Source organism: Prosopis cineraria, unplaced genomic scaffold, assembly GCF_029017545.1.
Source record: "Prosopis cineraria cultivar Desert tree isolate PC_DT_omini unplaced genomic scaffold, ASM2901754v1 PC3, whole genome shotgun sequence".
NCBI classification, from domain to species: Eukaryota; Viridiplantae; Streptophyta; class Magnoliopsida; order Fabales; family Fabaceae; genus Prosopis; species Prosopis cineraria.
In genome coordinates this window covers 30353772-30359439 of record NW_026555334.1, presented here as the reverse complement: position 1 = coordinate 30359439, position 5668 = coordinate 30353772, and the positions used below count along the sequence as shown (strand labels likewise).

The following is a 5668-nucleotide window of genomic DNA, read 5'->3' as shown; positions in this document are numbered from 1 at the left end:
GACTTGTAGCTTGATTCTTTACTCATTCCATACTGGAAGAATTGCAAGAAATTATTCAATAACACTTCTTCTTTTTTTTCAATGATATCCGATGATCAAGACAATTTCTGCGAAACTCTTTCATTTCATAGAAGTTTTTTCTTCTTCTTACAAAGCAAATAGCATTTCCTATTAACTTGTCCCCTGGACTGGACCTATTCAGATTCTGAATTATCCGTCGTTACACTGTTCCTAATGACTAGCAAAATTGAAATAGAAAAATTCTTGGGTTATCTCAATGGGTTCAGAAACCACACATTTCTCTGGATCATCATAGCGTACTTCTACATATCCACTCAGAGGAAGGTCTTTTATAATAGATGACCCTTGCAACCATAATCAGTTGATATACGGCATAGATCCAGATGATTGATAGAAGAAACACCAAACATATCCCAAACTTCTCGCTCCCACCGGCCGACTGATGGAAATAGACTGACTACCGGAGATATTCGTGTTACTTCGTCCGCACAGGTTTGTACACGAATGCGTGAGTTATACCGAGTACTCAGTAAATTATACCACTTCAAATCTTTATTTTCGAGAGGGATAATCAACTTCGCAAATATCGATCGAAACTTGAACCCTTGTATAGGTATGCAATTTAAGAAAGCACAACAATGGAAATGGGTAGTCCGTATTGGTATCAGATCTATTCCCATATTCCGATCTTTCCATTTTTTACCCATTTCTTGGGTAAAGTCTCCCAACTATATTTTAAAATGGATTGGTTATCCATAAAGATAAAGAAAGCTTTCTTATAGTTCCGCTTCTTGCTCTAAAAAAATGAAGAAAGGCTTGTCGGAAATCGCCGGTTAGGTTGGTGTAACTAAGAAAGGCATGGGAGTTGAAAGGCATCTCTTGGGTCGAGCTAAGTAAAGCATCAGCCCAAGCATGAATATAGGGACAAGCTATAATGAAATACCTTATTTTTGTTTTTTATGATTCTTCCTCTACTCACCGGAACGGGCGAATGGATAGGATAAAAATCAACTCTTTCTTGTCTAGTATATTAGACTCCATTATAGGTCATTCGGAAGGGCTCCGTAGAGTTCTATTTTAGGGCATAACGTTGTGGTTGTTCCCTCTTCTTACTTTATTTAATAGGGCCGAGTGACCCATTACATTAAAAGGCCTCTCCTGACTGAGAAAAAGCAGTTCCAGAGACTCATATCGATTTGGATTTTTCTGTACCATATTTTAATCTACCTCTTCTTCAATCTGGAATTCCCAGCAAATCCTTGACTCCTCGACTACAATGGGATTTCACACCTGGAAAATCTTTCACTCTACCTCCTCTTATTAACACTATAGAATGTTCCTACAAATTATGACCTTCGTCTGGAATGTGAGCAAATATATTATGTTGATTGCTCAAACGTACTTTGGCTATCTTACGTGGAGCTAAATTAGGTTTTTTTGGTGTTCTCATTGAAACACATGGGCATACTCCTTGCTTCTGGGGACATTGATCCAAAGCTCTAGTACGGTCCGTGCGCCATTTTTCTTTTCTACCATTACAAATCAATTGATTTAATGTAGGCATCGCTCTTTCCTTTGTCCTTCCTCCTTATTTTTGCCTTATCACTAGTGATTACTCCCCAATCCGAAGCACCCCTTTTCCATTCATAGAGAGATCCAATTGTCAAAATCAATAAAAAGGCCATTATAGACCAAGATCCAAATGGATCAATCTTGTTGGGAGGTACTGCCCAAGGAAAGGAAAAGGTTACTTCCAGATCAGGAATAATAAATAAAATTGAAACAAGAGAAATTGTATATCAAAATGACTTCTGGCATCACCAAAAGGATCGAAACCACATTTGTAGGCCGATAATTTTTCTGGATAGGTCAAACTATTGGAAGAAAAGGGAAAAGGAAGACTGAGTGGGATTAAAGAAACTAGCAGACTGATCACTAAATAGATACAAATAGGTGTAAATTTTGACATTACCACAACCCACTTAGTTCTTTCGTTTCGCTCCTTTCCTTTCTCGTAGAGTGGCATACCAGAAAAAAAAAGAAGAAAGAAAAGTCTCATCCCATGCTTTTGAGCTTAGTTCAAATAAGATTCATTCAAAGAGAACCCTTCCACGACAACAACAATCACTTACTGAACACTCTCTATATCTGGTTTTTTTATAAAGGGTCATCTTCCAGCTTAGCTACGATCTTGATGGATTAGCCCTCAGGGGTTCAACTAGTTAGGCCAACTAAGAAGACTCTCGAATCAAAGATCAACGAGCCAATCTCCTTCTTCATCTACGCTAATCAATTGAGTTGATTGATTAGCCTGAACAGGATATCATGTCTTATCTTAGTAATAAAAGCCATTATGCTTGATGAGGATTTCTCCCCTTATTTGACTGGTAGTTCTAACTTGATATCTATCATTGAGTCGGGATCAGAGTTCACCCGCTTGCCCTAAGGCTGAATGCCCGAGTAAGGCAAGCAAAAGGAGTGCAGAGAAAAGGAGACTTGGTGAAACTCTCTTTCATGTCTCTTTCTCTTATAAAAGATATTGTAAGAGCATGGGAAGTGTTAAAGCTGTCTGTCTGACTTCAACAAACAAACTGACAACAATATTGAATAGTGGAAGACAGCAATCCAATAAGGAGAGAACCCGCCCTTACTTCAATGGAAGTCAGGGAAAGGGAGTGGAGAGAAAGAGATCTCATTCTATCCTAAGGCTAGGGAGAGACAGATTCCAGCCTTCTTCCCATAACAAACAATTGAGCAGAAGGTCTGGCTATGTGTGAAGAAGGACTTCGATCATTAGTTAAACTGCTTTCATGTGTTGTTGAGGTTAATTCAATCGAACATAAGCTTCGGAGCTTAGAGCATGCCAAGCACAAGCTACTTCCTTTCTACTTCCTACGAGATTTGAAAGAGAGGTCTTTGTCCTAACCTTTCTTGTCTTCAAGCAGTGTCTGTTTACGGTCGATTTTAGGGGAAGGAGAAGCCTCAGCGTACCAAACAGATTCATTAGGTTCAGGGGCTGAAAGGGACGGATTCCCATTGGGTTCAGGGACGAGTACAGAAAGTCAGAGTCCAAGTCCTAAAGAACGAGTTTAGCCACTTCCTTCACTATTGATGGGACATCTAGGTCAGCCGTATCTGCTGTTGAAGTAGTTGATGGCTAGGCCAAGGCCAATAAGAGCCATGTTTGCATTTGATGAGCCTGACTAGTAGCAGAAACCAAGTTATGTCTGTGCTGTGACTTTATATGAATCGTGTCAGAATGAGCATCAAATCAACCAAAAGTTCTCAGCTTCTTTCTTAAGTGCTTCAGTTCGACGTGATCTATCGCAGACAGTTTTGATCAGACTCTTCCCCATTACTTAGAAAAGGTGAGCCACCGATACAAGAGACTAGAATTACTGATGTTTCAGTTCAGTGACTGAAGACATGAACAAGAAGAAGAAGAAGACTTGAAGGAGACCCACTTCAACCTAATTTAAGAGTTAAGAAAGCAAGCTTAGTTCAAAATGGCTACTTACCAACAGAGGATAGCGAGGTACTACAAGGCCCAAGTGAGATTTGGAAATTAGATCGAGCTCAGCCAAAGCTGCTCCTACTGACTATGACTAGACAGCAGTGGACTCTTTCTCAAAGTCTGACCCTATCACCTATATTTATTTGATTTTTTAGCCCCATTTAATAGGTTTGTAGTGAAAGGGAAGGCTTCATTCCTGAGTGGATGAGAAAAAGGAGCAACCCCTATTAAGGGTAGAGAATAAAGGGTATTTGACTATACTAGCTACCGAGCTGACTCAAGAAAGCCTGAAAGAAAGGGCTGAAAGACAACTTCGGCAACAGAAAGTCGAGCTGAGGAATACGGAAGAGAAGCGGATTCAACTCAATCTTAGCCTAAGAGCAGCCCAGAGATGAGAGGAAGAGGCCAATCATAAAATAGCATATATAAGAGAGATTTTCCCAACCTAAGAAGTGAGATTAGTCTCAGAACAGCTTGCCAGTCAGATTAGGCTATGCTTTCCCCATTCATTGCCTTTGGGCTGAACATTCAGGATTGGACTCTTTCTTGCTTTCGTGACTGGGGTAGGAACTCTTACCCATCGCTTTCGGCTCCCGTACACATTTGTCACTCTTGGTCTTTTGTGCCTGACTCCCGATCCAATTTTAGGGCTGGGGTGTACCTATAAGACTTCTTAGTTCCGTCTTAACATGCTCCATCGCTTAGAAAAAGTGTGAAACTCAAATCCCTATGGGAGAGTTCCCGTTACGCTCCGTCATCTACTGCTATTGGTTTACTTTGCTCCTTCCTCCTTAGCCAATCCTTACTTGACAGCCTAGTCCTTACTTAGGAAAAAGAAAGATGTTTGGTTGAACCACTATCTCTTGATTGATCTATTTTTCTACCTTTATAGCTCGTTCTGTAAGTTCACTAGCAATACACCAATATAGCACTCGCGCTAGCTATAGCAATAACTAGTACAATAAGTCAAGGGTGGGGTGAATTCAATAATAGACACCTGTTGGCATTCCAGCCTTCCTTCTCTATCTACCTAGATAAAATCCCCTACAATTCTCCATCACCCTATAGATAAATAAAACATTGTTGTTTTGCTTGGCTATGCATCCTTTCCCACTACCATCCATCCTGGCCCAGCCCGATCGTCCCTCTTTCTCCTCTTCCATCGCCCAATCCTTATCAAAACCCTGGGGCTAATTCTTCCCCAGGCATTCCCCTTCCAACTCTGCCCTCTCGGTTCACCTAGATCCATAGGCCGGCTTGTTATGCTATTAAGGTAAAGCTATTCAGTCAAGCACTTAACATAAGTAAAAGATACAAGACTCTGCTCCCTATCTTCTAGAGAGGATTGAATATTCCTCTTATCCTAGAGAAGACCAAAAAAGAAAGATACTGATTCAGAGATAGTCAGGTGAACCTTTACGATCCTGGTTAGCAGGCCAGTAGTGGTTTTCAAAGGGGGGAAGCGAAGCTTCTAGTCTGTAAGCAACACAGAAGCTACTCTTTTTAGAATGAAGGAGGCAGGCCGACTTGACTACTACAACTACAATACAAGTCATGAACGATAGCGAAGCCACCTATAAGCGAAGGAAGGGTCGAAAACATGGCTTGAAATGACCTATAGAAGCAATTTCAGTAGACTAGAAAAGCAACCTTCATCCACTTGCTCGGCTCTTTCGGGTATAACACTTATGGAAGACAAGGTCTTGACGTTCTATAGATGAACTAGCATAACAGACATGCTTGAATTTAGAAAGGCAAGACAAGTCTTAATCTAAAGTTTAATATGAAGCCATTTTCACCCTAGGAGGGGTACTTTCTTCAAAAGACTAACCTGTGTTCTTCCTATAATCTGACCTTAGAATAGCTTTCTTAAAGCTTTTAGCTTATTGATCTCCAACTATAATTGTATTCGTATCTGGTAATTCTCTTTCTAGTGGATCAAGATATTCGAGGCTAATCCACTTTTCCAGAAATTGCCCTTTATTAAAACTTTTTTAACTTATAAATGAGTTGCTTCTCGACTCACACTCCTCTACTATCTTTTTAAGAGCTGCTATGGGCATTTTTCTTTCCTTGGATGCTATAAGAATAGGCTAGCTCTTACCTTGGATGAAAATGGACAAATCTATTAAG

At 40.2% G+C, this 5668-nt stretch overlaps 2 pseudogenes; both read right to left on the bottom strand.

The window, feature by feature from the left end:
* Positions 1-210: 210 nt before the first annotated feature.
* On the bottom strand, positions 211-793 carry LOC129307334 (NADH dehydrogenase [ubiquinone] iron-sulfur protein 3-like; annotated as a pseudogene).
* Positions 794-1494: 701 nt separating this feature from the next.
* LOC129307333 (NADH-ubiquinone oxidoreductase chain 3-like) lies at positions 1495-1990 on the bottom strand (annotated as a pseudogene).
* Between the last annotated feature and the right edge of the window lie 3678 nt (positions 1991-5668).